Genomic DNA, 25,812 nt, shown 5'->3' on the forward strand with positions numbered 1-25,812 from the left:
AGAAAGATTGTCAGAGTGAAATGTGATGGATGACTCCAAGAAAATAGCACCCTATAGACACAGCAGGACTGATGCACATATGAATTCACAGAGACTATGCACAGGACCTGCACAGGTCCAAGCCAAAGAAAGTTCCAGCACTAAGAGGGGGAAGTGAACAAGACTCCTCCCTTAACCATGAATCTATTCCCAATTGACAACTACCTGCTTGCAAAGGAAGAACTAGTTTTCTACAATGGTGTCTCACTGAATATATTAAACATATTTAAGGGTAGGCCCCATTTTCAGCAGTAGATGGCCAACAGAAAACAAACTCAATTTTATTTTTATAGATTTTTCTCTCTCTTGGTACTTTGTCTGGGGAGTTTTTGTCCTAATAGTATTTTTGTCGAATATTATGGTTTCTGATTATGTATTTATATGGGCTTTGGGGTGTGTGTTTTGTGTGTGCTGTGTTTTTCATTTACTGTTCTTAAAATTTCTCACTTATTTGTACTGATTTGTTTGTCTGTTTGCTTTCTTTTTGCCATTGAATGCTTATATATTTTGGTAGACAATGGCTTCAGTGCAGACAATGTCTATCACAGAATGGAATTCTTAATACATAGCAATTCCATCATATGTATAAGCAACTGAATTGATAAAAGCTGGCTAGCAATGTGAATCAAGGGAACATTCAACTTTTATCTACAGAGAATGTTAATAATCAAATCACTTATGAACTGCATATCCTATAACTTAATTCTTGGTAGAAGTAAATATTTTTCTATCTGTTGTATTTATTTATTTATTTATTTTATTATATTATATTTACAATCCAGATTTTATTCCCCTCCTGGTCCACCTGCTGACTGTTACACATTCCATACCTCCTCCCTGGTACCCTGTCTCCATGAGGATGTCCCCACCCCAACACACCACCAGACTTTTAAACTCCCTGGGGCCTCCAGTCTCTTCAGGTTTAGGTGCATCTTCTCTGACTGCACCCAGACTCAGGAGTTCCCTGCTGTATATGTGTTGGGGACCTCATCTCTGCTGGTGTATGCTGCCTGGTTGGTGATCCAATGTCTGAGAGACCTGGGGGTTCCAGATTAATTGGGATTGCTGGTCCTCCTACAGGGTCACCCTCCTCAGCTTCCACCAGCTTTTCTCTAATTCAACCAGAGGGGTCAGCAGCTTCTGTTCATTGGGTGCAAATATCTGCATCTGACTCTTTCTGCTGCTTGTTGGGAGGGCAGTTATGATAAGTCCATTTTGTGAGCACTCCATAGCCTCATTAATGGTGTCAGGTCTCAGGGCCTCCCCATGAGCTGGATCTCACTTTGGGCTTGTTGCTGGACCTTCTTTTCCTCAGGCTCTACTCCATTTCCATCACTGCATTTCTTTCAGAGAGGAAGAATTGTGGGTCAGAGTTTTGACTGTGGAATAGCAACCCCATCCCTTTCTTGATGCCTTGTCTTTCTGCTGGAGGTGGGCTCTACAACTTCCCTCTCCCCTCTATAGGGCATTTCATCTATGGTCTCCCCTTTGAGTCCTGAGAGTCTTTCACCTCCCAGGTCTCTGGTACATTCTGGAGGATCCTCCCATCCTCCTTCCTCCCCAGGTTACCTGTTTCCATTCTTTCTGCTGGCCCTCAGGGCTTTAGTCCTTTTCCCCCACCCAATACCAGATCCTGTTCCCCCATCCCCCAACCCTGTCCCCTTTTCCTCCCACGTCCCTCTCCCACCCTTGTGGTTGCTATTTTCTTCCTCCCGAGTGGAACTGAGGTGTCCATACTTGGGCCCTTCAGCTTGTTGATCTTTTTGAGTCCTATGGACTATATCTTGGGTATTCTGTACTTTTTTGGCTAATATTCACTTATTAGTGAGAACATACCATGCATATCATTTAGGGTCTGAGTTACCTCACTTAGAATGATATTTTCATTTTTTTGCATCTTTTTTTTTTTATTAACTTGAGTATTTCTTATATACATTTCGAGTGTTATTCCCTTTCCCGGTTTCCGGGCAAACATCCCCCTCCCCCCTCCCCTTCCTTATGGGTGTTCCCCTCCCCACCCTCCCCCCATTGCTGCCCTCCCCCCAACAGTCTAGTTCACTGGGGGTTCACTCTTAGCAGGACCCAGGGCTTCCCCTTCCACTGGTGCTCTTACTAGGATATTCATTGCTACCTATGAGGTCAGAGTCCAGGGTCAGTCCATGTATAGTCTTTAGGTAGTGGCTTAGTCCCTGGAAGCTCTGGTTACTTGGCATTGTTGTACATATGGGGTCTCGAGCCCCTTCAGGCTCTTCCAGTTCTTTCTCTGATTCCTTCAACTAGGGTCCTATTCTCAGTTCAGTGGTTTGCTGCTGGCATTCGCCTCTGTGTTTGCTGTATTCTGGCTGTGTCTCTCAGGAGCGATCTACGTCCGGCTCCTGTCCGTCTGCACTTCTTTGTTTCATCTATCTTGTCTAAGTGGGTGGCTGTATATGTATGGGCCACATGTGGGGCAGGCTCTGAATGGGTGTTCCTTCAATCTCTGTTTTAATCTTTGCCTCTCTATTCCCTGCCAAGGGTATTCTTTTCCCCTTTTAAAGAAGGAGTGAAGCATTCACATTTTGATCATCCTTCTTGAGTTTCATTTGTTATAGGAATCTAGGGTAATTCAAGCATTTGGGCTAATAGCCACTTATCAATGAGTGCAAACCATGTATGTCTTTCTGTGATTGGGTTAGCTCACTCAGGATGATATTTTCCAGTTCCAACCATTTGCCTACGAATTTCATAAAGTCATTGTTTTTGATAGCTGAGTAATATTCCATTGTGTAGATGTACCACATTTTCTGTATCCATTCCTCTGTTGAAGGGCATCTGGGTTCTTTCCAGCCTCTGGCTATTATAAATAAGGCTGTGATGAACATAGTGGAGCATGTGTCTTTTTTATATGTTGGGGCATCTTTTGGATATATGCCCAAGAGAGGTATAGCTGGATCCTCAGGTAGTTCAATGTCCAATTTTCTGAGGAACCTCCAGACTGATTTCCAGAATGGTTGTACCAGTCTGCAACCCCACAAACAATGGAGGAGTGTTCCTCTTTCTCCACTTCCTCGCCAGCATTTGCTGTCACCTGAGTTTTTGATCTTAGCCATTCTCACTGATTTGATTTGCATTTCCCTTATGACTAAAGATGTTGAACATTTCTTTAGGTGTTTCTCAGCCATTCGGCATTCCTCAGCTGTGAATTCTTTGTTTATCTCTGAACCCCATTTTTTAATAGGGTTATTTGTCTCCCTGCGGTGTAACTTCTTGAGTTCTTTGTATATTTTGGATATAAGGCCTCTATCTGTTGTAGCATTGGTAAAGATCTTTGCCCAATCTCTTGGTTGCCGTTTTGTCCTAACCACAGTGTCCTTTGCCTTACAGAAGCTTTGCAGTTTTATGAGATCGCATTTGTCGATTCTTGATCTTAGAGCATAAGCCACTGGTGTTTTGTTCAGGACATTTTTTCCAGTGCCCATGTATTCCAGATGCTTCCCTAGTTTTTCTTCTATTAGTTTGAGTGTGTCTGGTTTGATGTGGAGGTCCTTGATCCACTTGGAATTAAGCTTTGTACAGGGTGATAAGCATGGATCGATCTGCATTCTTCTACATGTTGACCTCCAGTTGAACCAGCACCATTTGCTGAAAATGCTATCTTTTTTTCCATTTGATGGTTTTTGGCTCCTTTGCCAAAAATCAAGTGACCATTGGTGTGTGGGTTCATTTCTGGGTCTTCAATTCTGTTCCATTGGTCTATCTGTCTGTCTCTGTACCAATACCATGCAGTTTTTATCACTCGTGCTCTGTAATACTGCTTGAGTTCAGGGATAGTGATTCCCCCTGAAGTCCTTTTATTGTTGAGGATAGTTTTAGCTATCCTGGGTTTTTTGTTATTCCAGATGAATTTGCAAATTGTTCTGTCTAACTCTTTGAAGAATTGGATTGGTATTTTGATGGGGATTGCATTGAATCTGTAGATCGCTTTTGGTAAAATGGCCATTTTCACTATATTAATCCTGCCAATCCATGAGCATGGGAGATCTTTCCATCTTCTGAGGTCTTCTTCAATTTCTTTCTTCAGTGTCTTGAAGTTCTTATTGTACAGATCTTTTACTTGCTTGGTTAAAGTCACACCGAGGTACTTTATATTATTTGGGTCTATTATGAAGGGTGTCGTTTCCCTAATTTCTTTCTCGGCTTCTTTCTCTTTTGTGTAGAGGAAGGCTACTGATTTATTTGAGTTAATTTTATACCCAGCCACTTTGCTGAAGTTGTTTATCAGCTTTAGTAGTTCTCTGGTGGAGCTTTTGGGATCCCTTAAATATATTATCATATCATCTGCAAAAAGTGATATTTTGACTTCTTCTTTTCCGGTCTGTATCCCCTTGACCTCCTTTTGTTGTCTGATTGCTCTGGCTAGAACTTCAAGAACTATATTGAATAAGTAGGGAGAGAGTGGGCAGCCTTGTCTAGTCCCTGATTTTAGTGGGATTGCTTCAAGTTTCTCTCCATTTAGTTTAATGTTAGCAACTGGTTTGCTGTATATGGCTTTTACTATGTTTAGGTATGGGCCTTGAATTCCTATTCTTTCCAGGACTTTTATCATGAAGGGGTGTTGAATTTTGTCAAATGCTTTTTCAGCATCTAATGAAAGGATCATGTGGTTCTGTTCTTTCAGTTTGTTTATATAATGGATCACGTTGATGGTTTTCCGTATATTAAACCATCCCTGCATGCCTGGGATGAAGCCTACTTGATCATGGTGGATGATTGTTTTGATGTGCTCTTGGATTCGGTTCACCAGAATTTTATTGAGTATTTTTGCGTCGATATTCATAAGGGAAATTGGTCTGAAGTTCTCTTTCTTTGTTGGGTCTTTGTGTGGTTTAGGTATAAGAGTAATTCTGGCTTCATAGAAGGAATTCGGTAGTGCTCCATCTATTTCAATTTTGTGGAATAGTTTGGATAATATTGGTATGAGGTCTTCTATGAAGTTCTGATAGAATTCTGCATTAAACCCGTCTGGACCTGGGCTCTTTTTGGTTGGGAGACCTTTAATGACTGCTTCTATTTCCTTAGGAGTTATGGGGTTGTTTAACTGGTTTTTCTGTTCCTGATTTAAATTCGGTACCTGGTATCTGTCTAGGAAATTGTCCATTTCCTGGAGATTTTCAAGTTTTGTTGAATATAGGCTTTTATAGTAAGATCTGAATATTTTTTGAATTTCCTCTGAATCTGTAGTTATGTCTCCCTTTTCATTTCTGATTTTGTTAATTTGCACACACTCTCTGTGTCCTCTCGTTAGTCTGGCTAAGGGTTTATCTATCTTGTTGATTTTCTCAAAGAAGCAACTTTTGGTTCTGTTGATTCTTTCTATGGTCCTTTTTGTTTCTACTTGGTTGATTTCAGCTCTGAGTTTGATTATTTCCTGCCTTCTACTCCTCCTGGGTGTATTTGCTTCTTTTTGTTCTAGAGCTTTTAGGTGTGCTGTCAAGCTGCTGACATATGCTCTTTCCTGTTTCTTTCTGCAGGCCCTCAGAGCTATGAGTTTTCCTCTTAGCATAGCTTTCATTGTGTCCCATAAATTTGGGTATGTTGTACCTTCATTTCATTAAATTCTAAAATGTCTTTAATTTCTTTCTTTATTTCTTCCTTGACCAGGTTATCATTGAGTAGAGCATTGTTGAATTTCCACGTATATGTGGGCATTCTTCCCTTATTTTTATTGAAGACCAGTTTTAGGCCGTGGTGGTCTGATAGCACGCATGGGATTATTTCTATCTTTCTGTACCTTTTGAGGCCCGTTTTTTTTGACCAATTATATGGTCAATTTTGGAGAAATTACCATGAGGAGCTGAGAAGAAGGTATATCCTTTTGCTTTAGGATAGAATGTTCTATAAATATCTGTTAAGTCCATTTGGCTCATGACTTCTCTTAGTGTGTCTACGTCTGTGTTTAATTTCTGTTTCCATGATCTGTCCATTGATGAGAGTGGGGTGTTGAAATCTCCTACTTTTATTGTGTGAGGTAGAATGTGTGTTTTGAGCTTTAGTAAGTTTTCTTTTACGTATGTAGGTGCTCTTGTATTTGGGGCATAGATATTTATGATTGAGAGTTCATCTTGGTGGATTTTTCCTTTGATGAATATGAAGTGTCCTTCCTTTTTTTATTACTTTTAATTGAGAATTGATTTTATTTGATATTAGAATGGCTACTACAGCTTGATTCTTCCGACCATTTCCTTGGAATTTGTTTTTCAGCCTTTCATTCTGAGGTAGTGTCTGTCTTTGTCTCTGAGGTGTGTTTCCTGTAGGCAGCAGAATGCAGGGTCCTCGTTGCGTATCCAGTTTGTTAATCTATGTCTTTTTATTGGGGAGTTGAGTCCATTGATGTTGAGAGATATTAAGGAATAGTGATTATTGCTTCCTGTTATATTCATATTTGGATGTGAGGTTATGTTTGTGTGCTTTTCTTCTCATTGTTTTGTTGCCAAGACGATTAGTTTCTTGCTTCTTCTAGGGTATAGCTTGCCTCCTTATGTTGGGCTTTACCATTTATTATCCTTTGTAGTGCTGGATTTGTAGAAAGATATTGTGTAAATTTGGTTTTGTCATGGAATATCTTGGTTTCTCCATCTATGTTAATTGAGAGTTTTGCAGGATACAGTAACCTGGGCTGGCATTTGTGTTCTCTTAGGGTCTATATGACATCTGTCCAGGATTTTCTGGCCTTCATAGTTTCTGGCGAGAAGTCTGGTGTGATTCTGATAGGTCTGCCTTTATATGTTACTTGACCTTTTTCCCTTACTGCTTTTAATATTCTTTCTTTACTTTGTGCGTTTGGTGTTTTGACTATTATGTGACGGGAGGTGTTTCTTCTCTGGTCCAATCTATTTGGAGTTCTGTAGGCTTCTTGTATGTCTATGGGTATCTCTTTTTTTAGGTTAGGGAAGTTTTCTTCTATGATTTTGTTGAAGATATTTACTGGTCCTTTGAGCTGGGAGTCTTCACTCTCTTCTATACCTATTATCCTTAGGTTTGATCTTCTCATTGAGTCCTGGATTTCCTGTATGTTTTGGACCAGTAGCTTTTTCTGCTTTACATTATCTTTGACAGTTGAGTCAATGATTTCTATGGAATCTTCTGCTCCAGAGATTCTCTATTCTATCTCTTGTATTCTGTTGGTGAAGCTTGTATCTACAGGTCCTTGTCTCTTCTTTTGATTTTCTATATCCAGGGTTGTTTCCATGTGTTCTTTCTTGATTGCTTATATTTCCATTTTTAATTCCTTCAACTGTTTGATTGTGTTTTCCTGGAATTCTTTCAGGGATTTTTGTGATTCCTCTCTATGGGCTTCTACATGTTTATTTATGATTTCCTGGAATTCTTTCAGGGATTTTTGCGATTCCTCTCTGTAGGCTTCTACTTGTTCTCTAAGGGAGTTCTTCACGGCTTTCTTCAAGTCCTCCAGCATCATGATCAAATATGATTTTGAAACTAAATCTTGCTTTTCTGGTGTGTTTGGATATTCCATATTTGTTTTGATGGGAGATTTGGGCTCCGATGGTGCCATGTGGTCTTGGTTTCTGTTGCTTGGGTTCCTGCGCTTGCCTCTCGCCATCAGATTATCTCTAGTGTTACTTTGTTCTGCTATTTCTGACAGTGGCTAGACTGTCCTATAAGCCTGTGTGTCAGGAGTGCTGTAGACCTGTTTTCCTGTTTTCTTTCAGCCTGTTATGGGGACAGAGTGTTCTGCTTTCGGGCGTGTAGTTTTTCCTCTCTACAGGTCTTCAGCTGTTCCTGTGGGCCTGTGTCTTGATTTCACAAGGTAGGTCACTTGCAGCAGAAAAGTTGGTCTTACCTGTGGTCCCAAGGCTCAAGTTTGCTCGCGGGGTGCTGCCCACGAGCTCTCTGCAGTGGCAGCAACCAGGAAGATCTGCACCGCCGTTTCTGGGAGCTTCAGTGCACCTGGGTTCCAGATGGCGTTTGGGGTTTTCTCTGGAATCAGTAATGTGTGCAGAGTGCAGTCTCTTCTTGTTTCCCAGGCGTGTTTGCCTCTCTGAAGGTTTAGGTCTCCCTCCCATGGGATTTGGGTGCAGAGAACTGTTTATCTGGTCTGTTCCTTCAGGTTCCGGCGGTGTCTCAGGCACAGGGGTCCTGCCCCTCCTGGGCCCTCCCGCACGGGAACCAAGAGGCCTTATATAGTTTCCTCTTGGGCCAGGGATGTGGGCAGGGGTGGGCAGTGTTGGTGGTCTCTTCTGCTCTGCAGCCTCAGGAGTGCCCACCTGACCAGGCGGTGAGGTCTCTCTCCCATGGGGTCTGGGAGCAGAGAGCTGCTGCGGGCAGGGATCCGTGGGTGTGGGACTCCCGGTAAACACAGGGAGTGCCTGTTCCTAGAGGAATTCTTCCTCTGTGTGTCTCGAGTTCACCAGGCAGGTCTCTTGCAGCAGAAAAGTTGGTCTTACCTGTGGTCCCAAGGCTCAAGTTTGCTTGCGGGGTGTTGCCCACGAGCTCTCTGCGGCAGCAGCAACCAGGAAGATCTGCGCCGCCGTTTCCAGGAGCTTCAGTGCACCAGGGTTCCAGATGGCGTTTGGTGTTTTCCTCTGGAATCAGTAATGTGTGCAGAGTGCAGTCTCTTCTGGTTTCCCAGGTGTGTCTCGCTCTCTGAAGGTTTAGCTCTCTCTCCCACGGGATTTGGGTGCAGAGAACTGTTTATCCGGTCTGTTCCTTCAGGTTCTGGTGGTGTCTCTAGAATGATATTTTCTAGTTTCATCCATTTGCCTGCAAAACTCAAAATGTCCTCATTCTTAATAGCTGAGCAGTATTCCCTTGTTTAAATGAACCACATTTTCTGTATCCATTCTTCTGTTGTGGGACATCTGGGTTGTTTCCAGCTTCTGGCTATTACAAATAATGCAGCCATGAACATAGTGGAACATATGCCCCTGTGGCATGGTGGGACATCTTTGGGGTATATTTCCAAGAGTGGTATTTCTGTGTCTTTAGGTAGGTCTATTTCCAATTTTCTGAGGAATCTCCAAATTGATTTCCAGAGTGGTTGTACCTGTTTGCAATCCCATCCGCAATGGTGTCTGTTTTGTTTTGGAAAAGAAAAAAGAAGAAAGGAAATCTTCCTGTGTGGAGGATCTGGGAGGAGTTGGTGGAAGGTAATCTGTGATCAGAAATTATTTTATGAAAAATAAACTTCAATAAATTTGCATATTCTCCAATAAATGACCACCATCAGAAATGCACACTCATAACACATTTGCTCCTATGTGTAACCATTTGGAAATTGCATACACATGAACACATGCATAAATACTAATATGTGACAATGAGCTCACACATTTCTCAATGTACACATATGTGTGACATTTCACTAATCTCAGAACTTGTATATGTGTCAATATATGCTTATATGTGACATGTGACAATGCATGGAATTTGCTTGCCTATTAACTCATGCATAGGACTGATAGGTAATTACTATTGGAACTTATATGCATGTCAAAACACATATGTACTAATATGTGACTCTTTTCAGAACTTGCATACATATCAAAATGCAAATATTAATTCAGATGTGACCACACTAAGAACTTTCACACATGCCAATGCATAAATGAATGTCAACATGTAAACAGGCTAAGAAATATTTGTGTAAAAATGTACTTAATGAATGACATTGAAACACATTTGGAACTTTCATTTTTGTGATCACATGTATAAATGCCAATATGTAACTTCATTTGATGCTGCCACCCATGCCAACATGTGCATATATGCTGACATTTGACCATCTTCAGAACTTGCATATCCAATGAATATGTGACCTCATATATGTGACCACATTCATAATTTGCTTATGCATCAATAGCCACAAATGTGCAAATATAGGAGCATGCTTGGAATTTACACATATGTCAAAATGTGTATATTTGTCAACATGCAATTTCTCTCATTTTTCTTTTTTCTTCCTTTCTTTCTTTCTTTCTTTCTTTCTTTCTTTCTTTCTTTTTTTTTTTGCCCAAATCCATATTTATTCGAACCTAACAGCCGAATTCCAGCTCCTTAGGTGTGCTCTGAGCGGGCCAAGTTCCTTGCCCTGTTTCACAGCAAATAGCCCTGGGACCTGATCCTCATCAGAGTCTCATTTTTAATATGTATCATGTACCAACATATGTCTATACTCAGAGCTTGCATGTGTATCAATATGTGCATATGCTTCTATATTTGACTACACTGGGAAATTGTACATGTGTGAACACTTGCATACACACCAATATGTAACCACACTCATAACTTGTACATGTGTGAAATGCATGTGACCATGATTGCAACTTCACATATATGAACATACTTTGTAGATATATGACTATTCTTGGGACTACATGTAGATGAGTATACACAAATGCACTACAATTTTGTCTCTTGTAACTTGCATGTTTGTAAACAGAAACATATGTGACAACATATACTATGCTAGGAACTTCATATTTGTGTATATGTGCATATATACCAACATGTGATCATGATAATGCTTGGTACTTGCATACATGTAGCCAGGATCAGAACTTGCACTCCTCTCAATTCTTGCATGTGAGCTGACATTCAAACATTCTGGCAGTGTGCTCATTTTGTACCAACATTTGACATTATTGTAACCTAATCCATGCTAAAATGTGAATATGCACCAATTTGTGGCCATACTTAGAACTTACACATGTTTCAACATAGGCATATATGCTTACATGTAACCACATCAAAAATTTCACTTGTGTATATATGCCAACATATGGCCATGCTCAAAATTTGCACGTGACTATGCACATATGCACCAACATGTGTTGATAGTTGAAAATTGTACACAGGTGAACATATATATGTGTGCTGACATATACTGCATTTGGAAATTGCATATGTTTGAACATGTTACATATATATGTCCTCACATGTGACTTGCTAAATTTTACATATGCTAAAGTACACACATATACACCAATATGTGATTATGCTCCAAACTGCATGTATGTAAGTATGCACATTTGTGTGGACATGTGATTGTGCTCAGAAATACATGTGGGTGAATTTATTCATATGCATTGATATGTAACCATACTCATAGCTTGCATTTGTGTCAATACATTCATGTATGCGTATTGACTTGGAACCATGCTTGGAACTTGTACATGTTTTGAAATGCATATGAACCATCATGTGACCACACTTGGAACTTGCCCTCCTGTCAACCCACTTGAAAGGGGTTGGGGTTACTCAGAATTTTCACAAGTCATAATTTACATATGTGCTGATGTGTGACCAGGCTTGAAATTATACATGTGTGAATATGTGCTCTGTATATGCTCTGGCATTAAAGTGAGTAAATGTAACACCATCTTTCCCTGACTCCATTTTGTGTTTGTTTAGAAAGCTGCTGCCTGTAAAAAGCTGCCCCTGTAAAAGTCAGATCTGCCTTGTCAACAAATTTGAGATCTTCATAACCTTGAACATGGTCCAGATGCATTAACCACAATAGTTGTTATTGTTTATACAAACATAAACTAAAATAAATGCGAAATGTACAAGTTAAAAGATTATCATGTTATGTTTGAAATAACCACTTTAAAATTCTGCCAGAAATGATGTTTCTAGGTCACTGTGATCCTCACCTAACTTCAATGTAAATTATAGTCTTTGTGGATTTTTTGTTTAACAACTCTGTACACCTGAGCTTGGGCACCAAGAGAAGTTGAGGCATTAGCCTGGTCTTGGTCTCCAGCCAATAAAAGACTCATGTACTTTTAACTAGCTTAATCAGTTGGTTGCCTGTACCTTTCTTGAATGAATTATATTTTTGGAGGACCCAAAGAGATTCCCCAAGACTTAACTAGACTTAGCCTTCCGTTGCTCCTTCCTGACTAGGAAGAAATTGCAGGGGAGCTGCTCCCTGCCAAACAATCTAGGTTTCCACTTCTCTGGAGACCAAGACCGGACTATTCTGAAACAACAGGAAACTGGGTTTTTTTTAAGTGTAAATTTAATACTAGCCAAGAGTTTTAATATTTTGATTGTCTGGTCTCATAGAACCTGGCTGACTGTCCTTCTGTAAAGTCCTCCTTGTCGGCTTTCTTAAAGCCCTGTACATATTTGCAATTACATTGTGCACAGATTCTTAATTAATACATTTCTTTTGTCAGACTACAACAACAGACTGCAGATTCCTTGTTTGTATTGTAAATGATTGAATACATTTTGTTAATACATTTTTAATCCTATGTTGTGCTATTAAAATTTTTATATTTCCAAGACAAAAATTGCAAGTTTCTGCTTTGAAGAATTGGGTAATTAAATTACCCTAAGCTGATCTCTTAGTTTAGGAGTTATTTGGGTTTTGATACTGGAGCTGTGTCAGGTGAACATCAGAAACGAGATGCTTAAATCACTACACTAACTGTATTGGTTGCAGGATTGGGTTTGGGGTTGTTTGGTCTTATTTTAGTTTTCTTTTTTTTTTCAAATTTAAAAGCCTTAAATGTACTGTAAGCCTCAGATCATTGTACAACTAAACTGTGTTGGTTGCCAGTTTGTGTGCTGCTGCCTGGATGCGGCATGGTGGTTGGTAATGGAATAAAGGACCCATGGGTCAGAAAAAAGAAAGAAATCCAGCTGTGCCTGCTTAAAGTACTCACAGCTGAACTTGCTAAATATTAACATTCTTCCAAAAAAGGAGGAGATAGGTAAGGTCATTGGACATCTACTCGAACTTCCAGTCACTCCTTCCTGCTGGTTGTGCAATTAGGTCCTAATTGCAAGAAACTCAAGGTTTTCTGGAGAAACTAGTGTATATAGACTAAAAGCTAAGAATGGGGTGGGGGTTCACCTATGCAGTCATAGAAAAGCCGAGTAAAGACCTCAGATATGGCCCCAAATCTCCACACACATTATAGAAAATTTCTTATAACAAGTGGTAAACTTTACTTTCTATAGTTCCATCACATGATACTTCAATCAAGAGAGATGCATATGCAAAAGTTAAAATGGCTAAATGTAACTACAGATGTATAGCTTTCTGAGTACCTCTCTTCCTAGTTCTTATTTGCAAAAAAAAGTTCATTCAAGGTCATCAATATCATTGAAGATCTTGCTGAAATGTAAACTTTCTTACTCTCAGGATATGTAAAATTGTGTGTGTGTGTGTGTGTGTGTGTGTGTGTGTGTGTGTGTGTGTGTTAAAAACTGAAACATTTCAAACAGCAAAAGCTAGCTTAACACTAGTAACATAAAAGTTAGAAGTCGGTATAATGTAGTCTTAATTTGCTACAGCAAGATACGTAGTTTGAATTCAACTCTGGTTTAGGAAAACAAAATAGAAACAGTAGATATGAGAAAGATATTTAAAATGATATAAAGTATGATGCTATGTTTTTGGTAAAAAGGATTAAAAATATTTTGAACAAGAATAAATTTAAAAAAGAGATTTTTGTCCTACGAATATAACAAATAACATTAAGACAACATCATGAATTCTTAAAGCCAAATAGTGAAAAATCTGACTAAGTTACACAAGGTTTAATGAAGCATAGGACTTCAGGATAATATGTATTCGATGATTAAGATTTATAAATACCCAAGGTTATTATGATCTATTCATGCTTACAAAAACTGACTGTATATGTCTAGTTATTTATGTCTTGCTAACTTTGTTAAACTTTTCCTATTTGGAGACACTGAGTCATGTACAAAACAAAATGCTGTGATACTAAAGAGGTTTCTAGCTTCTCTATTGAATGTATTTATGATTGAAAATATATTTTGCTTTAAAAGAACTTCAATATATACCCAGACCAGCCTCTCTAAATTACCTTCCCTCCAGCCTCATTCCTGTAGAAACCTAGAAGCCAGCAAGCCTTCACACAGTAAAACTTAAGAAATTCAACAGTAGACCTTTGGAGATAGGAATCACGGAGTGGGTTCCTCCCTTTGGACTCACGTTAATATTAGCTACTTCTAATTGCTACCCAAGACTGGACTATGACACATAACTTTACTAGCTCTGCTGTATTTAAAAACAACAAGTTTGTTTTTTAAAAAAATATATGATTTCTTTAATGAGTTATGCATCTGTATCTAAATATGTGGCCATTTTGAAAAATAAATTGAGAAGGCAAAAAATTTCCTGCTTCCATAGTTTGGTTTGATTTGAATGTATGGATGGCCAGCATACACTCACAGACACCATTGGTCCTATTGTCCTTCCCTCTTATATCTAATGAGTGAACTCTGTTTAGTAACTTGATTGTTAATTATTACCTGCTTCTCCATAAAAATAAAAAATTGAAAATAGCTAAAAGAAACTGAGGAATGAAGTAACTAAGGTAATGCCTGTCTTGGCAGTTTATTTGAGATTTCCATGACCTTGACTGTGGTCCACATGTATTAAGCAAATAATTAATGTTTATCCAAACTTAACATAAAGTAAAATAAATGAAGAAGGTATAAGTAAAAAATAATTGTCATGTTATGTCTGAAATAATTACTATGTTCTGACAGAAATGAATATTTCAAGGTGACTCTGGCCCTCATCTAACTTTGATGTAAATTACAGTCTTTGTAGTTTTTGCCCACTCTTGGTCACTAGCCAATTAAGGACTCATATACTTTTAATTGGCTTAACCAGAGTGGTTGTCTGTATCTTTCTTGAGTGGATTATTACAATATGTGACTATGTTAAAATTTTGCATGTGTGTGAACAAATTAGCTAATATGTGAATGTGTGTGCTCAGAAATGAACATTTCTAAATATATGCATTTGTGTAGATATTTGTCTGTGGTCAGCCTTGCATTTTGGAATGTGACTGGGTACATAACTCACATGCATGTGTGCATAGACTGTACACATTAGGGACTAACTCCAGAGTTACCGATAATGCATCAGTGTCATATTAAGAAAATAAATAAATATATCTCCCTTTGGATAAGTTCTCTAGTTCATACTGTCTGTATCTCCTGTCACATTTCTGTTTGTAGCATGAGTCGCCTGCATGAAGAAGGTCATTTTGTGAATCTCTCTCTCCCTCTTCCTCTCCCTTTCCCTCTCTCTCTCTCCCTCTCTCTCCTCTCTCCATGAGTCTCTGTGTCTGTCATGTGACTGTCAATTTCTGACAAAGGATTTCATTTTCTCTTTACTGAACAGCACAGAAAAAGCATCACTTGGAGAAGGACTGGGACACTTACAGAAATCTTTGAGTTTTACAAGGTCCTCAACGGACCCAAACAAGAGTGCTACAAATATTGTTTATTAGCTAATAACCATAAATGTATGCCTTTAACTTTCATGGTGGATTTTAGGAGGTTGTTTTCCACCTCTGTATTTGCTGATTTTAGCAAATTATATACTTCTTCTGGGTCAGGGGCATGGAAGAGTATGTAACAAGATTACAGGTATGCATTATCTTTGGTTGTAAAGGTTGAGAAGTCCAAGGCCAGTAAATTTGGCTATTACATTGTTTTCTTACAGACAGGTTACAGGCTGAATAGACAGTAAAATAGCAGTCTTAAGTCTTAAGTGATCTCAAGGTATATTAACTATTGATGTGAGACCCAGGAATTGTTTCTGTCCTTTAGAATGTAAGAGAGATTTTTCAGATGCACTGATTTTTCAGTGCATCATCACACTTTCACCTTTTTAATTTTAATTAAAGGAGCATGTCCATGGAAGTAGTCACCATGAAGAGCTGGTCAGGGCTTGGTACACTGTAGGGGCACCCGAATCAGCATCACATCATGGTGGTCCTTTTCAAAAATTGGTAAAGGCACATTAGAAATGAGACAAAGAGGCAGACAAATAGAATGTTCTTTTCCAAAGTAGTATGAGCAAGTTAGTTATCAAACACCATGTAATGTTGCTTATTTTGAAGGTAGAAATTTAAAGTTATTGCAATTTGAATAGACTGAAATCACACTGTTGCTGCTGTGGCAATGGTAACTATGAAACTATGATAGCTGTAATTGTCAGTCCAATGAATCTTTTTATGCATATGTGTTTCAGAGTATAATTGAGTTGATCTGTAGCAGATTCTCCATGCCCTGGATTAGTCTGATTAGCAGGAGTCCCAGCTTGGACTTGCCTAAGAGTTAAAAGGAGGAGATAAAAATCATAGCAGTGAAGAGTTTGATAAATGAGTAAGAATTAAAAGTAACATGTAGTGTATACATGTTTGAAATTCAGGACCATGTTATTTTATGACAGGCTTCTCATCTTCTGTTGCTAGTTCATGGTATGGTTTTACCAATCCTGGTGGAATCCAGAGAAAGCTTGTAGGAGAAGAATGTACAAATGAGTAGCCTAGGTTCCAAGTTATAAACGGAACATGACTCAGACGCCCCCCCCCCCTTTTTTTTCTTGAGGAAGTATTTCTAAAATCATGGATCTGGTCAAAACATTTTGATTCTTGTGATATTTTTTTTCTGAAGACACCTGGGTAAGACTGAGAGAAATGACTTTTAGAATTTTAAATAAAAGTTTTTTTACTGTTAGTCCTGAGAAATTAAGCCCTTACCTACCCCCTTTTGTTTTAAGTATTTGATATTTTTCAGTAATAAGTTAGTTCGTTTAGCTATGGCTTGTCTTGATGGTTATAGGAAATACCCTAAGAGACATGAATTTCCCAGTTGGCAAAAGGAGATAAAAGTTTTTTTTTAAGTGCATATGCCATTTTAATACAGGTTACTTAAAAATCAAGTCAGAAGAAGCTGCATGTGGGTTTTGTATTTTAAGCATTAATATTAGACAAAACCCTAAACTGTGGCCATTAAGACAATTTATGGTAAGATCCTTCAGATAAACACTCCATGCTCCAGGAGGCATTGCCTGCCATCTTTCCCTCACTATGTACAGTCCTCTCTAAACATAATGGCTTTATTTGTTGAAAATAACTATCAGTTGTACTAATCCCTTTTAATAAAGCAAACACAAAAAGGTTATCAGGCAGGAATGATGGACCTGGTGCAATGCTGACGGCAAGAGCAAGTAGAGTACAGCGTGCCTCCATGGTTCCCTGGCAAAGGCCAGGTCCAGGGAAAGCAGAGGAGCCCAGTCACAGTTGTCTGGATGTGTTCTCAGGCATCAGCATGTGCACACTCAGAACTCTTCACCCCTTATGCACTTTCCTACTGCCTTAGAAGGCATCACACATTCCCACCTGAAGATTTTAGAATGCCAGGACACTGGGCCTGTAGAAGCCCTACTACTACTACTCTACATGATGCAACTAGAAGACACAGGATGTGGGTTGTGGGACTTGGCCACAGCACCGTCACAATGGTGGAGAGCACTTTGAATACTGGGTTGTGTTCAGAGCAGCCCCGATGTCATAATTCTTGGTCTGTAGGAACCTGCTGAGCCAGCCGCCTGCCTTCATCTGAGAAACCCATGGACAGCATCTGGGAGAGTGACTCAATCAGCCTGAGATCAGTCTCTGGTGGGAGATAAGGGTTCAGGGTAGCTCCCTTCAGCCCTGTGGGTCCTTCCTGTGAGAGTCTAGAGAGCTTGTCCCTTCCAATTCTGGCATCTGTAGAGACTGGAGTTCACCTGTGGGTGGGTCCACTTCTTTTGAAGATAAATGTGTCCAGTCGTCATCTCCTCCTGAGCAGTTACCTGACTCCATTTGTTCCTCTGGCTGTCCCACCGACTCCAAGGCTATCTTCTTCATCTGCTCTGTCAGAGCCTGAGCATGCTCCTCCCCGGCCCTGTCAGGTTTGCTGACTTCCAAGGAACAGCTGCTTGGCTGAGTGGCACTCTTGTCTTCTGTGCTTGTGCTGGAACTTTCTGGGGAGGTGGGTGTCAGGTGGCTTCCCCTCCCTCCATGTTCCACATTAATGTCAGCTTCAATGCCTGACTCTGCTGTGGGGCAAGGGCGACCATCCCCTGCTTGAGGAGGACCTGGGTTCCAGTTCCCTGATGGACCCATCTTTTAGCCAGGCCAGCCAAAGTGTCCATGTTTCAGCTTCCGAAGCCAGCGGCTATGAGAGAAGCTATCAGAGAGGTGGCCAAAGGGGTTGGGAAAGATGAGCTTGCTGTGCTCCCTGTGCAGGCCCTTCCCCTCGCAGACTCTGCACAGGTTGTTGTCTGGGCACACACTGAACTTAGAGCGAATTCCCACCACAGGCCCGTTGCAACCTTCACAAATCACATTGGGGTGCACCATGCTTCGGGCATTCTGAGCACATGGTGGGTGATGATCCTGCCAGCATTCCTTCTTCTCTTTAATGTAGATGCAGAAGATGTCATCTTTAACGTAGGACATGGTCATTGTCAGCTCCTCATCACTGGAAAAGGCAACCAAGTCCCCATCCTCATCTCGGGGGGTGGGGGGGTGAGGGTGGGGTGGGAACAGCACAGCCACCTGGATCAGCAGCCTCTGTCAGGTCCCTGGGCCAGAGGCAGAAGCAGAAGCTGAAGTGGTGGATCTCGCTGGCCACCTCCTCCTTACTCAGTAGATAGGCCTTCACCATGAGCAATGCCATAACTGTGGACTAAGCACAGACGAAACAGCTGGGTGATAAAAGTTTTAAGGGTATAAAAACAACAACAAAACAAAACAAAACAAAACAAAACAAAAACAAACAAAAAAATCCCCTCATTTGTGTTGATCTGTTTTAGGATGCCCACACAGAGAAAGCAGTCAGTAAATGTCTGCAAGTCACTCAAATGAGCTCACAAGTTTGAGCAGCAGCGTAGATAATCCCTGGAAAGTTAACACAAACAAGGACACATTTAGAATGCACAAAGGAATTCATGTGAGTAACATCAAAATCATTTGGATGAAGACCACAGGGGGTTGACTCTTCTTAAGATGGTGCAATGCATCTCAAGGGAGAGGATCAAATAATCCTGAGGTCGTGCCTGTGATAGCAGGACTTGTTTGTGTAAAGCTTCAGCACCTTGATGAAAGGGGGGGAAGCAAGGAGCCTTTTGTAAAAAAAATATGACAAAAAAAGGATATGGCTAAGTAATTAGAATGATGATTTCTTTCTGTGAGAGGGCAGGCAATTCTGTGGGATCTACAAAGGAAACTTTGAATGGAGGTAAATGCTGATAACACAATGAGTCTGAGGTAGGAGCCAAGATGACTTGAAACACATCCCTTTATATCTCAAGATAATTTCAATTTTCTTTTAGAAATTTCAGAGGAATGGCAGACCGTTTTTTGCTCTTTTAAGAGGACGTATCTCCTTTTTACATGTTATGTGAAATTTCATTATTTCCCATTCAGGCCTTTTCTTCCATTAAGCCCACATGCAAGCTCTAATACATTATATGTATATAGTAGGATGTCTTGAGTCACATAATAAGAATCAATGAACTGGAAAGACTGATCTGGGAATGTTTTGAAGCAAACAGGGCAGCCAGAATTTCCTCCTACTGTGTAATGCTTGCTCCAGGAATCATAAGAGGATACCACATCCCAGCATCAACATGCCACGTTAATGACTCCTTGTTTGATCTATTGGCCCCATCTGCTAGAAATTTGGGGAATATTAAAAACCATAGGTGAATTTCTGGTGCTGATGGAGGTCTTATATGGTCTCTCTGAAACTGTTCTTGCATTAGCATTAGCTGGTGTACATGTTTGAGTTTGTCCCCTTAATCAGAGATGTATTTCAGTGGCCTTTAGGATATTCAGTTATAGAGATATCACAACCCCACTGAGGTAGTCTCTACCCTAAATGGAGAAAGACAAGGGTAAAATATGGGGTTGAAAAATAGCAGTTTTGGGGGCTGGGGATTTAGCTCAGTGGTAGAGCGCTTTGGTCCCCAGCTCCAAAAAAAAAAAAAAAAAAAAAAAAAAAGAAAAGAGAGAAAAAAAAAAGAAAATAGCAGTTTTGTTTTGGAACACATAACGTTTTTGAACTTTGTAGAGGACTAGTTTTGTCACAACCCCCGAATATCTAAAACTGGAAGCTGAGTGTGCCAATTAGAAATCGGGGATTGTTTAGTTGCAATTGACATACCAGATCTTGTGTCTATAATGCCTTTTATGTGGAGCCGGATTATGAAAACTATAATATAAGGTTTATATATTATATTATATTATATTATATTATATTATATTATATTATATTATATACTATGCTGAATCCAGTATGACTTTGAGAAGTCGAGTTCTTGAGTTTAGTAACCTTAATCAAGAATCTGTAGGGCAAACAAATTAGAGCTGGAGTTTCTTGGAGTAGCTCAGAACAAACCATTATATAAATTTGATGAGTATAATATGAACTAAATATATCTGGGCAAACAAAATATCTTTTTTATAGTCCAATTTGATATGCCTAATACCAAGCTCCAAGGAGTTTGTTGGAAGAAGTCCACATAGAATTGTGGGGATTCTCTTTACCTCTCCTATTAAATCTAATTTTAAGTCTTTGGTTATAAATAAGTCTAATCCTGAATTAATTTTAGTGGTAGTAATTAAATCTCTTCTTCTCTTTGGGTTAGGTGCACTGCTGTGGAGTTGGCAGCTGGCTTGAGTCTGTTGTTGTCATTGGGCCTGAGCACTGGAATTCTAAGCTGACACAGTAAGAGGACTTGTTTGTGTCAACATGCTGCCCCCTGGTGTCTATTTTCCAATTTCCCCAAATTGGATTGTCTTTGTCATTAGTTCTAGATCACAATGATTGGCCCAGTCAATACCCTTTTTATCTTTTGGCCTATTTGGGGGAAGGGTCCTATTATACTGAGGTTTAGTAGCAAGTTTTTCTTTACATTATTTTTGGTAGTGGCCTCTTTTTACACATTTGAAGCACATAGATTCTGAGCTTTATGATCCTGTGTCAACATTTTGGCATGCTTTGATCATATCAGCAATATATGAGAAAGAGTAGCAACTACAGAATGAAGGGCTTTTTGCAATTAGAATTTGCATTTTCATAAGTTAATCAAAGGGATGAAGTGGCCTCGATATCGTTATCTGTCTTTCTATAACTTGTATAACAAAGTACATAAAGGGCTCTGTAGAATTTTGCATGATGGTGGAAAACTACTTTGAGGGAGTATTAAGACCAGGGACTTTATTCCATACACTTATAGAAGCTTGCTTGATTTGGCTATTAACCTATAGAGTGCTAACAAGCTGTTGGGCCACTGTTTCAATATTTTTTTGTCCAATCAATTGATTATACATTACATTTATTAGGGGATTCTGCTTTTGATTATGAAGCATAGACTATATTGAGCATGAAAGAGCGTACCCCAAAACGGGGAGCCACGTCTCTCGCTCCGATCACGGGGTGGGGTGCCCCCAGGAATCACGAGTAGCCATTCTTGATGTAACAGCAAGAGGTAGCTTTATTAACGAGATCCCGGGTCTTAGCCGGATCACGGGTCGACACGTATCTCACACAGGAGACAGAGGAATCGACCCCGAGCCTCCAGACTCGGGGGTTTATATAGGGGAGGTTAGGGGCATTCTCACGGTTACACATGATTGGTCATTTCAAATGGTGCACAGTTACTTTCGGCGCGAAATTACATCAGCAAGGAGTACGTGCTCTCTAGCAGCTCGGCAGGTGGGTAGGGTGGCTCATCTCACTCAGGGGGGTGAAGGAAGTGGAGGGGGTGGCTACAGATGGTCAATGTCCTTGGGGCTGATAGCTGGTTTGGCAAGTCCTATCTCTGGCTCTCCCTCAGGCACGTCCGGCCCTGCACATCCGGACTCTGACAATGAGTAACCTTTTTAAAACTCTAGTTCTACAAGCAGTGGTAAGAATTGTTTTCATAAGGGATTGCCAATCAAAAGGTCACATTTCACATACATTTGTGATAGTATCTTTTAAATGGTTTTGAACCCCATTCTCTGTAATATTTTTGTTTTTAGATCTTTATATATGGTATATTTGGACCCTTCATGGCCAAGATTTGGTCCTACTTCTCTAATGAGTGCAAGCACAGTCACAACCTCTTCTGCCTGAGAAGCTTCTTCATGGCATTTTTGGAAAGCACTTTGTGGGCATGGAACATTTACTGTATTACCATTTAGCAGAGAATTAGACAGAGGAGGTATGCAGGACTTAGTAGGAGGGAGTTTTCTGGACCTTCCTTCTACTTTTGGTAAGGCTGTATAACCTGGTTCCAAAGAAGTAAATATTTTAGTAAAACTGGTCCATTGTGAATCAGATGCTCCATAGTCAGGATACCAGGGACAATATTTAGTTTCTAATTTTAAGATTATATTTTCATTACATTTCTCCATACCTTCCCTTCAAATCCTCTCATATACCCTTCCTCACTATTCTTCAAATTCATGGCCTCTTTGTTTTTGCTATTATTGTATGCATATGTACACACATGTGCATGTGCATGTGCCTGTGTGTGTGTGCACATAAATGCATATTCCTAGATACAATCTTTTCAGTTCTTATAATGCTGCCTATATATGTTTTCAGGGCTGACTGACACTGGAAAACCAATTGGTGTGCTCTTCCCTGAGGAAGGACACTTCTATTTCCAGCTGTTTTCAGTTGTCTATACTTTTGGTATAGGGTCCAGGCCTTTGTGGTTTTATCCAACCAGCTTGGAAAGCTAATTTGTGTCAGCTTTGCTCATCTCAGACAGGAACTATCTATCTATCTATCTATCTATCTATCTATCTATCTATCTATCTATCTCTATCTATCTATCTATCTATCTCTATCTATCATCTATCTATCTATCTATCTATTATCTATCTATCTCTATCTCTATCTATCTATCTATCTATCCATCTATTTTTATTGTCATTTGTGAATTTCACACCATGCACCCTAATTCCACTCATCTCCTCCCCTTATGCCACCCTTGCAACCTCCCCATTAGAAAAAAAAATCTCACTGCAGAAGCTGTAGTGTGTTGCAGTGTGCCCTGCAGTATATCCTTTTGTTCATACTTCTTTCTTGCAAATGTTCATTGCAATGACTTCTTGAACTGGTACAAAGTTTCTGGCTTCTGATACTTTATCAATACAGGATCCTCACTGGGACTCCTTTAAGATAGCCCATTGTTACTCTGTGACTTGGAGATCCTATAGTTTTGTATTTGTAGGACCTTCATGCACTTCTGCAGTTCATCAATGGGATAGATGTTGAGGTGAACCAATTCAAAGCCTTGGATCTGGGGCTGAGACATATCTAGGCTAGTCAGCCCAAAGGCTCTTTCAATCTTCTTCTCTTAGGACTGGTTCCCCTGAAACCCCAACACCCAGGGCCAGCTTTACTGTATTGCTCAGGTGGAGGGCAAGGACCAGCCCCTCTACCTCAGGGCCAGCTCTCCTGCCTGATGTAGGTGGCAAGGGGCAAGAAGAAGCTGGCATTTGTCACTTGAACATGTCACCACATGGTAGACAAATGGTGGGGCCAGCTCTCCTATACTCACATGTAGCGAGACTTTTGGTTTCTTTAAAAGTCCAGTTAAGTTATGTAAACATGTTTTTGTTTTAATCCCAGGTATGGAATAAAGGGCTGCTTCAGATTATCCACAGCTGTGAACTATTTGCCTTGTTAGTGCTCTGGCAGGGGCATGATTCTGTCAGCTGCAGGTACTTTAATTGCAAGGACCCTGGGTGCTAAATAAAATAGATTAAAAAAAATAATGTCATCAAGTGGTGCCTAGACATAGAGCAAAGCAAAATGGGAAACTTAGTATCTAATGCTGTAGAAGAGATGTCAGGATATGAAGAAATGAAGGAAGAATGCAAGGATGTACCTTAGCTCCAGGCTCAGCAGCAAGTACGAGCCCTTTCAGACAAGAGCAGCTGAGAGCTACTAGGATATAGAAGAAACTACTGATCTAAAAAGTGTTTGGTTCATTGACAATCTCATTTTAAGGAAATATCAAGTCTCAATGTTAGAGAAAAACATTTTTTTTCTTTAGATTCAAAGGGGGAATGAAGTGAGAGTTTTGACATTCTCCCTTTCCTGGTGCTATTTACTTCCCAAGCATTTCCAACTCTACCTGAAATTTTTCCAGTTGCCTCTCATAACCCTCCATGTCTAAAACCAAATTATGTCATATGAACATGTTTTTTTGTTGTAATCTTAGGTGTGGGATATGGTGTGACTTCAGAATTTCCACAGTAGAAGACTATTTGCCTTGTGCCTGTTCTGGCAGGACCATGATTCTGCTAGCTGTAGATAGTTTAATTTTGAGAACTCTGGTGAGTATATAAATGCTAGAGTGGGTGGAGGGACTCTGAATAAGAAGGCAACTGCTGGTTCCCACTGGTTGCTATTGTTGCAGTTTGATTAAAAGAAGTTGGAGATACCCTGACAATGAAGATTGGACTTGCCCCCAAAGAAACTATGTCTCTATTTAGTAGGAAGTAGCCTATAGAACTCTATACTCCCTTTTCCCCTCTAACCTTCTTTCTCTCCTACCTAGTGTTGGGAGTGGTGGTGGAAGGGATTAGGTTGGATAATAGTTAGAAGGGAAGTAGATACTAAAGAACCCAAAGGAAAGAGCAAAATAAAACAGTGCCTACATTCATACCCCCAGGCTGGCTTCCCTGCTCCCCTGCCACCAGGGTCAGCTCTACTGTGCTGTGCAGAAGAGGTGCAGGACCAGCTTTCCTGAGTACTGCACCTGGCGAGGGGCAGTGCCAGCTCCCCTGCTCTCATGACTCCAGAGCCAGATCTCCTGCTTGCTGCAGATGGTGAGGCGTGAGTGAGGTGGGAGAAGGGTATCTCTCCTTTTTCCATGCTAATGCACAGAAGTCGAAGGGTAGGGCTAGCTCTGCCACACTTATATCCTCAGGGCTGGCTCACCCACTGCTTTGGCAACGTGCAGTGCTGCTCTCTGGAGTACTGCAGCTAGTTAGGGGCAGGGGCAGGGGCAGGGGCAGGGGCAGGGGCAGGGGCAGGGGCAGGGGCAGGGGCAGGGGCAGGGGCAGGGGCAATTTTCCTGCTCTCCGGTCCCCAGGGTCAGTTATTCCACAATGCCCAGGTGAGGTGTGGGGCCAGTTCTTCACAGCCCAGACCAGGAATGTGTCTCTATTGATGGTAACAGAACCCTGTTGCTGCAGGGCCAACAGACTGAGACATAGCAGTGCAGTACCATAGTCTCATGTAACACCACTGAGTCCTTACTACCCCCTGAGTCTCCAGTTCTACATCCTTTCATTGTGCCCACATCCTCTATTTCTCTTCCATCTCTCCGCTACTTAATTGCTTCTCTTAGTGGTAACCTGGGTTCTGTGTGTCTGGGGACATCTCAGGAGTGGTCTCAGAATTGCTAAGCTTAGTTCAGCAGCTTCCCTGCATGTGCATTATCGAGCTTGCAGGGATCATCTTAGGCATGGTCACACCCCCAGCCCTACATGATGTTAGACTCATGGTCATCTCAAGCTATCTCCCTGACTGGGCTTTGTGGTGCCAGTCTAGTGGTCATCTCAGGCTTGCTTTTTTCAGGGAATGTTTGTTAGGTTACTAATTATTCAGATGTTCATTGATCAGTATACCTATAAACATAGCCTCTTTCCTCTGTCACCTACTCAAGCACATGTGACAGAGAAGCTATACTTGAAGGCCTCTAATGACAAGAATAATATTTTTTTAAAAAAGTAATAGCCAATAGTTTACAAGTTTGTCTTAATGGCATTTTGGCTCCAATTCCCTTAAATAAAAATTTTCTGTCCCTAAGGGTAGTGGTTTGAAGGAGAATGGCCCCAGTAGGCTCATGTATTTGAATGCTAGATCCCTAATTGGTGGAACACTTTTGAAGATTATAAGGTGAGGCCTTATTGGAGAAGGTGTGTTGATATG

General features: G+C 40.5%; 1 non-coding gene and 1 pseudogene across 1 annotated transcript; both read right to left on the minus strand.

Moving 5' to 3' along the window:
- Positions 1 to 17,336: 17,336 nt before the first annotated feature.
- Sqstm1-ps1 (sequestosome 1, pseudogene 1) lies at positions 17,337 to 18,561 on the minus strand (annotated as a pseudogene).
- Positions 18,562 to 25,464: 6,903 nt separating this feature from the next.
- Positions 25,465 to 25,590, minus strand: LOC120099510 (small nucleolar RNA SNORA17). Its single transcript, XR_005498673.1, has one exon. It is a non-coding gene; the product is annotated as a small nucleolar RNA SNORA17 (small nucleolar RNA).
- Positions 25,591 to 25,812: the final 222 nt, after the last annotated feature.

Source organism: Rattus norvegicus, chromosome X, assembly GCF_036323735.1.
Source record: "Rattus norvegicus strain BN/NHsdMcwi chromosome X, GRCr8, whole genome shotgun sequence".
NCBI classification, from domain to species: Eukaryota; Metazoa; Chordata; class Mammalia; order Rodentia; family Muridae; genus Rattus; species Rattus norvegicus.